Here is a 9,027-nt window from a genome sequence, read left to right as displayed (position 1 = left end):
CCACCCCCGCGGCCGGCCCGACCCCGAGGGCAGCCGGCTGGCTGGCAGGCAGACACCGGGAGGAGGAGGAGGAGGAGAGCGCGCGGCAGAGCGAGCGGCGACCGGGAGAGAGACGGCAAACTTTGATTCTCGCCCCGCTTCCTCGGACTGGTTCCTCAGTTCATTAACACCCCCCCTTTTTCCTAGCCCTCCCCCCTCCCTACCCCACCCCACATCCTCTCCTCTCGAGGACTTTGGGGGGGGGGGAAGGAAAAAAAAGCCCCGACAACAACAACTTCAAAGCGCCGGAGCGGAGGCTCTCCCTCGCAAGCCACTCGACGCAGCTTTTCCCAGCTGGAGATTTAAGGTCAGTGCCCGGAACACCTTTCCCCCGGGAGACCGAGGGAAGGGCGGGCGGGCGGGAGGAGGGAAGGCGCACCATCTGGAGCTGTCCCCCGCCCTCCGGCTCCCCGGCCGGGACTCGAGGGTTTCCCCCCTCCTCCCTCCTCCCCTAGCGATCTTCCCCCCGGACCCCTCCCGCGTGCCCTGGGGCGGCTTTCCGGGTTCTGGTTGTGCCCCCTCCCCTCTCATACTTGGCTTCTCCCTCGTTCGCTCTTTTTTATTCAGTTGCTATAAGTTATAAAATATGCAACAAACCTAAAGCAGCACGGCGTGGGCAGTAGGGAGGGAAAGGAAGGTGGGGGGGAGGGGGAGAAGATGGGTTGGGAGGGGGGAGGCGCTCCAGCCCCCGCCGCCGCCGCCGCCTGGGGGGTTTGCTGCCTCCTGGTGTGCCGGGGGTGGAAGGAGGAGGGGGGCGGCGGGGGTGGGGTGTGAGGGGGGGGAGACGGCCGAGGATCGGGATGGAAGTTTGGAGGCAGTTCGTGTATGTGCGAGCTGGCAGCAGCGACTGTGAGTTTGGGGGGAGGTGGGGGGGGGCGGCCGCGGTAAAATGGGAAACTGCCGATCGCTCCAGGTTACCCCGAAGCAGGGAGAGGGGGAGATGGCGGTGGAGGAGGAGGAGGAAGATCGCCGTCGGCTTTTTGGGTCTGGAAAAAACTGTTTTAAAAACAACAACAAAAAAACCCCACGCCGCCTGGTTCTCGGATGACGATCGTTCTTTTCCGTGAAAAGATGGGCGTGTGTTGTGTGGGGGGCCCCCGAGAGCGGGGTTCGCTGGTGCGGAGGGGAGCTCTCCGCCCTTCCTCCCGAGGCCGAGAGGGCGAATCACGCGGATTGGAAAATGGGGGGAAGCGCCGGGGGGCAGGAGGTGGGGGGCAAGCTCTTCCTCTCCTAGTCTGGCACTTTCTTTAAACGTTATTTTATGTTGTTTAGTTCATCACCAGTAAGTGCCCCCACCCCCCACGGGGGCGTTGCGGACCGAATTGAAAGTTCTGGCCACCGAGGGGTGTGGGGGAGTGGAGTTGAGTGTTTGGGGGGAGAGGCGTTAGGAGGTGCGGACTGTAGGGGAGAGACCTTGGATGTGTGGAAACCTTTGCCCGTTCGGTTTCTTTTCCTGGTGTGCGGTTGTGTTTTGGTGTGGGTCCTTGTCCAGTGCCGGCGAAAACTTTATTCCGCCCGAGGAAGCTCCTGTCCAGCGTGTGGAAAGGTGTGGGGGGACGCCAGGGGCGAGTGGAACTTGCGAATGGGGCGGCAATGGAGGAGATGGGGTCGGGGGGGGGGGCGGGGTTCGAGCCGAAGGGGACGCAGGCCCGGTCGAAGGACCGCTCCTGCCCTGGAAGGCTGGGTGAATGCCTTACCAACCTCGGTGGCGATGTGCTGCGGAAGAAACGCGTATTTACTGTGGCTAAAGCGAGTCCGAGGCGACGTTTGCGGGGCATTCGGGATTTAAAAAAAAATAGTCCCTCCTCCCGCGTTCCTCCCTCCCGCCGCGATTCCCCGGGTCTAGTCTAACGCTGCTCCGAGGTCTAGGACGCTGCTGCTGCTCGGGCTGTACCTGACCAATGGTGGGCCGAGGTGGTGAAGCTTTAATTTTCTACTAATGAGTCTTTTCCAGAAAGTGAGCTGACTTGCCGCTTCGAGTGTGTGCGTATAGAGGAGGAGGAGGGGAGCTATGTGTATTTAAAAATAAACAACAGCAAAGAAACGTCATAGCCCCGAATTGGTATGCACACAGACTGCTGGAAAAGGCTCATGGAGTCTAGACGGCGTTGGTTTTTAACCTTTCTTTTGGGAGAGTTGTGTTAGGTAGGAGAAGAGGTCTTTGGTCTCGGAGATAGGCCTTAGCTAGGTTCTATTCGGAGAACACCTAAAATGGGTCGGTTAACAAAGATAAGGAGGAAGTCTCCCACCCCAGAAGGTGGTGGGTGGTAGGCACAGACAGCAACTTGGATATTTCTGGCCATTTAACACTTCCTGTGGCATTGGAAACAGACACTAGCGGCTGAAATCAATGGTTTCTTGGTGTTGGATTCGGCTTTGCTAATAAGATGGCGAGTGCGTGGGGCATTTTAATTGTTGGCCGGGAATGTGGGCAGTTCTGTAATGTGCTTCTCCTCTCTCTACTCTAACCCCCCCACCCCCACCCTCAAGCCATTATTCAGTCTGCACTTTGAAATTACTGTTCTTCTGGGAGCGTTGAGGGGAAAATTGGGATTATTAATATTGCGCCTGGTTTTTAATTCGAAGGTGGCCAGCAGTGTGCAGAGCACCCTAATTGCTATGGGGGTGGGGTGGGGTGTGGATTATTAGGTTTATTCTTTTGAAGGCCGGGGGTTTGGGTTTATCCCCAGTGCAGTACTTGGAGACGCCTTCACCAATAGGTGACTGAGAGTTAATTAGGAAGTATTCTCTGGATCAATGAGTTGCACAACTCATTAACTATTCTTCAGCCTTTTGCAGGATTGGGCCTCTGCCTCCCACGCTGCATCCACCTTAGAGAAGGGGGGGGGGCGTTTGTAGGTAGACATGGGAACTGACTGAGGGGGGAAGGGAGGGGCAGGAAGGAGGTGTGATTAAGAGGCATTTAACTTTCCTGGGTATTGCCTTCAGTGTGGGAAGCAGAGCTAGCCAAGACATCCATTTTTCTTCCTGCTTTTGCTGTCGCTGTCTGTCCTCTGGCTCTGGCTCTTTAACACACTCTCTCCTCTCACTACCTCTGTCTCTGCCTGTCTCTGCCTCGCTGTCCGTCCCCCCCCCCCCCCCATCTCTTTTCTCTGAGAGCCGGACGAGGTTTTTCTCCCCGCCCAGTTCGGGATTAAACAGATAAAAATAGGACTGCCCAGAGTTAGAGCTCCGGGGGAAAAGCCCAAGCTGACCAGAACACTGGAGGAGGAGGGCGGCAGTTCGATTGGAATATTCTTCCCTGGGATTGCTAAAGCTTGTTTACAAGGCATCGGTCAGCCTTACTCCCATTTTCAACCCCAGGCACAACTAAGGTGAATCGAGCAAGCCGAGCTGAAGATTCCTGGGTTCTCAGGTGTTCTGGCTGGGCAACGTCAGTTTATACTGCCGTGCAGGCTCTTCGAGCTGGTAAATTGGAGCCCAGAAAGGGAGAGTGGGGGTGATGAGGGAGGAGACACAAGGCCAGTCGGGTCTTCTGTTAACCCTTTAATGGTGTGGATTAGGTAGGGGAACAGAAGATAGGACGGTATGTATTGTATGTATCCGTGTTCCTGGGTCCTCTGCTGATTGGATGTAGCATTCTTTTTTGTTTGGGGTTTTTCGGGAGGACAACCCAAAGAGTCTGGCGCCTGATGCTCATTTCCAGAAGTTCTTTATCAGAAACGAAGTTATCTAGCTTATTCCTTCCTACTCTTAAATGAGGACGTTTTTATGTATACGTATGCATATACACACATTTCAAGAGTTGAGGCATGAGTACATGGGTCCATCGACCTTCACATTTACAGAGAAAAAGTTAACTAATACACACGTATAGGCATAGGGTGACATACAGAATGATGCGATCCTGCGGTCATAGAATCAGATCTCTATAGGTCAGATGCAGAGATGGATGAAATGAAACTGAAGGGAAAAGCATTTATTAAACTCTTACTGTGTGCCAAACACTGTGCTGGGGACGACAGACAGAAAGCCAGACAGTCCTTGTTCTCAAAGAGCTCACATAGTCATTGAGGGAGACAACACATGTGGAAGAATTCAGCCATGGGGCAACTGGAAAGGCTAGTGGGAGTGGGTCCTTAGGATTCAATGGCGTGATTCTCTAGTAAGTAGGAGTATGCTCTTTGGAGACGTGTGGACAGGAAACATGGGAAAATGCAGACCCACAATTACTACATGAAGAGCTAGGTATGTGTATGCAGAGATAATCACAACAAGTTCAGAGAAAAGCCTAGTGTGTGTGGGGTGTGTGTGTGTGTAGGACCAATGGGAGATTGATTCAGAAAGGGAGGAATCATTTGCTAACGAGCTTCCTTTGTTAGAGTGGGATGGATGTGGGGATGACTGAGGATTCCTTGGTTATTTTGGTGTCCTAAGAGGTCATGTCTTCAGGTGAAAGCTCTTAATTATACTGCTACCAAGTTTTCCTACTACCTCCGTCATGGACCGCTCAGACACAGGCTTACACAATCAGATGGCAAAATTTAGACACAAGAGGAAGAGTTGCAAGCAGTTGAGCATGTGCACCCCTTAAGATACTCATGTGAGCAAAGACAGGTAGGCATACACACGGACATTTACAGAAACAAACTGAGAGACATACAAAGTCAGAGACACACACATGCATGTTCAGACAGAAACTGTTACAGATTCTTAAGGGAAGAGACCAGTAGGAACAAAGACCCATTAAAAGTGTATGAAAAGAATCACTCGGAAACAGAAAGTGCTTACGGACTTGTATAAGTACTTTTTGAACACACAGACAGGACACATTCACACAGTGCAAAGTCACTCCTGCTCAGAGAGACAGAAATAAGATCTGGTGTTATCAGAGATTCTTAGTTACTTGGACATATAGATACATATGCTTCTGCATGGGAAACACATACGGGTGCATTTGTTGGATAAAAGGCAGTTCGGTGGCAGAGTGGGTAGAATGTTGGACCTGGAGTCCAGAAGATCTGAGTTCACATTTTGCCTCATGCTTGGGAGCTGTGTGACCCTGGGAGAGTCATTTAACCTCATTCAGCCACAGTTTCTTGTTCTACAAAATGGAGATAACACCTACTTTCAGGGTTATTGTGAAGCTCAAAATAGTGCGGATAAAGTGCTTTGCAAACTATAAAGCTCTAATTGCCAGCTGTTGTTACTAATGTTAATAATAAAAGTGAGGGATTTCTAAATGACACCCCACACACATACTTAAAGGGAGAAGTGGAAATGGCTTAGCCAAAGGGTGAGGGAGGAAAATCAGTGGTCAATACTTGATACATCCTTCAGATGTCTTAAGGGTGTGAAAAGAGAATTTGTCTGGAGGTTTTCAGATAGAATCAACTTCCCTCCCATTTCAGAGCCTCTAATAAAGATTTAAAGAGGATACTAGCTCTGATTTTGTTCTGCAGGACAGAGGAGGGGTGTGTGTGCTTTTGAATCACATTTACTGAGAATACGAGGCCAGAAACTAATCCAATGGGAGGGCAACCAAGTACAGCCTATTGGGAAGATTAAGGTTGAAGGAGGAAGGAAAAAGAAGAGTGGAGATCCTGAGGTGAGAACCTCCATAGACAGGAGGCCCACACAGGAATCTGGCTTATGTTGAATTTGTCTGAAGCATGGATTATGTGTAGTGTTCTTTGAGTCTGAGCTTGGGAGACCTCAATACTTCATTGGGAATACAGTCCTCACGAGGAGTCTGGAGGGGCCAGGAATAGTTAGGGCAATGAAAGCCAAGGTAGTGCTATTGATTACAAGTAAAGATATTTAATCATCAGTAAACATGTATTAAGAGCTTCCTAAAGGCATAATATGATCCCTGCCCCCAAAGAGCTTCCAGTTTAATGCAGGAACACTTAAACACTTAAAGAGAAGCTGGAAAAGTGGGGTGGTTAGGAATGTTACACAGCTTAGGGCCATGAGGGAGTCCTGTATTTGGGGTGAGAAATGACCCGAGGAGGTATGTTTTAGAGTCGATACCATCTTGCACAGAATGATGAGTGTCTGGATATCATGGTGTCTAGGAAAACAAACTGGTGGGATGTGATGTGGAGAATTCCCTAGGTATTCCTTTAATATGGTGATGGGTCAGGGCGGTTCTTGTTATTAGAGATCTTCATACCAGAAACACAAATTGGTTGCCTACTTAATAACTGAATAATAATAATTTGCTTGTTGTTCAGCCTTGTCTGACTCCTCATGAACCCATTTGGGGTTTGCTTGGCAAATACACTTAAAGAGTGGTTTGCCATTTCCTTCTCCAGCTTGTTTTACAGAGGAAGAAACTGAGGCCAGCTGGGTTAAGGGACTTGCCCATGATCCCACAGCTATTAAGTGTCTCAGAGAACTCAGATTCTCTTTACTGCAGGCCCTGGCCACCTAGCTGCCCTAATAACAGCAATAGCTACCATTTACATAGTCCCTACCATGTGCTAGGCAGTGACTGTATTAGGCACTTTTATGAGATGGATGAGAGTCACCCCTATTTTACAGTCAATGAAACTGAAGCAAATAGGTAAATGACTTGACCAAGGTCATAGAGCCAGTATTACAATAGTTGTAACTATTACAATTAAATACTTTTTAATAGTTAATAAGCATTTATTAAATGCATGCTATGTGCTGAGGTTGCATTTGAAGTCAGGTCTTTTTCCCTCCAGACCCAGGGCTCAACCCACTGGGCCACCCAGGTGCCCAAACCTCAGTGGAGAATAAGTCAGCCATCTGCCCCTTTACTCATCTTTGTCCTACCAGAGTGAACATTCTCTTCCTGATGGTATCCCGGATGAAATGAGGCTTTGGAGACTTTGCGTGAAAGCAGCTAGCCGACTAAAATACAGCCCTGTCTCGGGGAGCTCCCCTAGGTGCTTGCTTCACCCAGGGCCATTCTCTGAGCATTGCTGAGGTAGGTTTATGCTATTATTTTGCTCCTGCGCAAACTTTGACCCATGGTGTGCTTGGAGGGCACAGTGAGAAGTTGTCCTGTTTTCAATGTCTTCTATAGACTCAGATCAATTTTTTGAGCCTCTTTTCAAATTAGTGGAAAATAGTGCTTAAGGGTATTTGTACATATGGGGGTTGGCACTTGTGGGGGCGGGGTGAAGGAAGCATCTCAGTGACCATATGAGAAATCCCATAATATTTTGTTGGGCCCTGGGGTCCAATGCCGTTGCCTATATTGTGGTGGGAGATAGGATGGACAAAACAGACTGTGAGCCATTGGTGTTAGGGGGAGTTTACTTGTGTTTCAAGTCTGTTGTGCTGAGCTCTTCTAGGACTTGGGCTGCTGGCTGTTTGTTTAGAGACTGTGTTTCCTAGGTCTTACCTCCCCTTTATAGACTTCATAGTACAGCTGCCTTCAGGCTTGAGCGCTCCATAGGGTTTTGAAAAGGATCATGATAGGATGCTTGATTGAAAGCTAGAAGAGGCCTTAGAAGACCTCAGGTCCAACCCTCCTACCCCCATTTTACAGATAAGAAAATTGTAGCCCCTACTCGCCCAAGGTCACAGGTACTAGAACTAGAGTTTGAACCAGATTTTATGGTTTCAGTCACCCTTTCCATTCTAACATTGAATCCTAGATGTTTCCTCCTCCTCCTCTCTCTCCGTCTCTGTCCCTCTCTCTCTCTGTCTCTCTCAGAGGAAGGGGAGAAGGAGGCATGGGGGCAGTATGATACTTTATGGCAAATCTGGGCTCCACACCTCAGAAGGTGGACTCACTCCCTTCCTTTACGAGTTTTTCTTTTTCTTACCTGCAATACATCCTCTTAAATAACATGAGCATTTCCCATTTAAAAACTACTCTCACCTAAGTATGAGAGACATGTAGCCTGAAAGGGAGAGGGTGTTGATGTTCAGAGAAGGGAACAAATATCTTTTGCATCTAGAACTGAGAGGATTGGGGAGACTGAGAGCTTTTCTTGCTGGGTAAGCAATCCTCAGGCCCTGGATGGAGGTGTCATAGCATTTAGACTGGAGATCCTTCTACAGAGCCTGCGGCTGGCCGACCTTCTCTTAGACCTGCCTTCATGAAGGTCTAGGAGCTGAACCTTTGGCCAAGTAGCTCTGGCACTCTTTACCAGGCCAGAGTTAATGAATGTTTCACCAAGGGCTTCTCTGGAGGGCTTCAGCCTCAGCCAGAATCTGATGAGTACACTGTCTTAGTCACTGTGTGGGAAGATCCGAGGCCACCAACTCCCCAAGAAACCTTTCCTAGTGAAACCATTTTACTCTTATTTTGTGTTGGTGGCGGATAGATAATGGGGGGGGGGGAAGGGGAGACACCACTAGGCACAGCGAGTGTAGACGGCTGGAGGAGTGCAGAATCTGAAATAGGAAGGGTGTTTTTCCCCTTAAAGGAAAAAAGGGAGAGAGGGTGCTCACTTCAGACTACTTTTGTCATTTTGGAAATCATGTTGTGTAATAATTTTCCAATAGATGCTTCCTGGGCGCATGGACTCAAGTAGAAACCTTACTTTTATTTTTCAGTACTGTTCTTCCCCATTCGAGATTTCCCTTGCGCCTTAATGGGTTTGGTGCCGTGTGATTAGACATGCAAGGAAGTCGGCTTGGAGAAGATCCTGACAGCATGAAATATAATTTGTGATCTGAAAGACAGTTTCCAGTATAATCTCATTATGCACCCCAGACTCCCGGTGTTATTTTGTAGAAGGCGGACAATGATCAATTTACATTGACCCGGGGCTGGGCGAGCTTTTAGATGGTAATTGCCGTATTGATTTGCATGCAAAAAGGAGACCTGCTAAAATTAAAGACCGGAAGCTAAATTAAACTAAATTTATTGTCTAGGTGAAAACTGGAGGATGGGGGGGAGGGGAAGCTGGGGAGAAAGGAATGAAGTGAGGGTGCACTGCAATGGGTGGGGCAGATAAAGTTGTGGAGAGTTTTAGGGGATCGATACGCTAAACAAGTGTAGAAATCTTTTTTTTCTTGACCCCTTAAAAGAATATTTTT

The 9,027-nt window shown here is 49.1% G+C and overlaps 1 protein-coding gene across 5 annotated transcripts in view; it reads left to right on the top strand.

Moving 5' to 3' along the window:
* Positions 1–224: 224 nt before the first annotated feature.
* BCOR (BCL6 corepressor) overlaps positions 225–9,027 on the top strand; it is a 60,392-nt gene continuing 51,589 nt past the window's right edge. For all 5 annotated transcript variants that reach the window (XM_036744324.1, XM_036744322.1, XM_036744325.1 and 2 more), the window contains exon 1: positions 225–346. The gene's annotated coding sequence lies outside the window, so the exon portion shown is untranslated. The remainder of the gene's footprint in view (positions 347–9,027) is intronic.

The sequence above is a fragment of the Trichosurus vulpecula genome, chromosome 2 (genome assembly GCF_011100635.1).
Source record: "Trichosurus vulpecula isolate mTriVul1 chromosome 2, mTriVul1.pri, whole genome shotgun sequence".
NCBI classification, from domain to species: domain Eukaryota; kingdom Metazoa; phylum Chordata; class Mammalia; order Diprotodontia; family Phalangeridae; genus Trichosurus; species Trichosurus vulpecula.
Note: the sequence above shows the minus strand (reverse complement) of the source record. Positions and strands in the feature narration are given on the sequence as shown.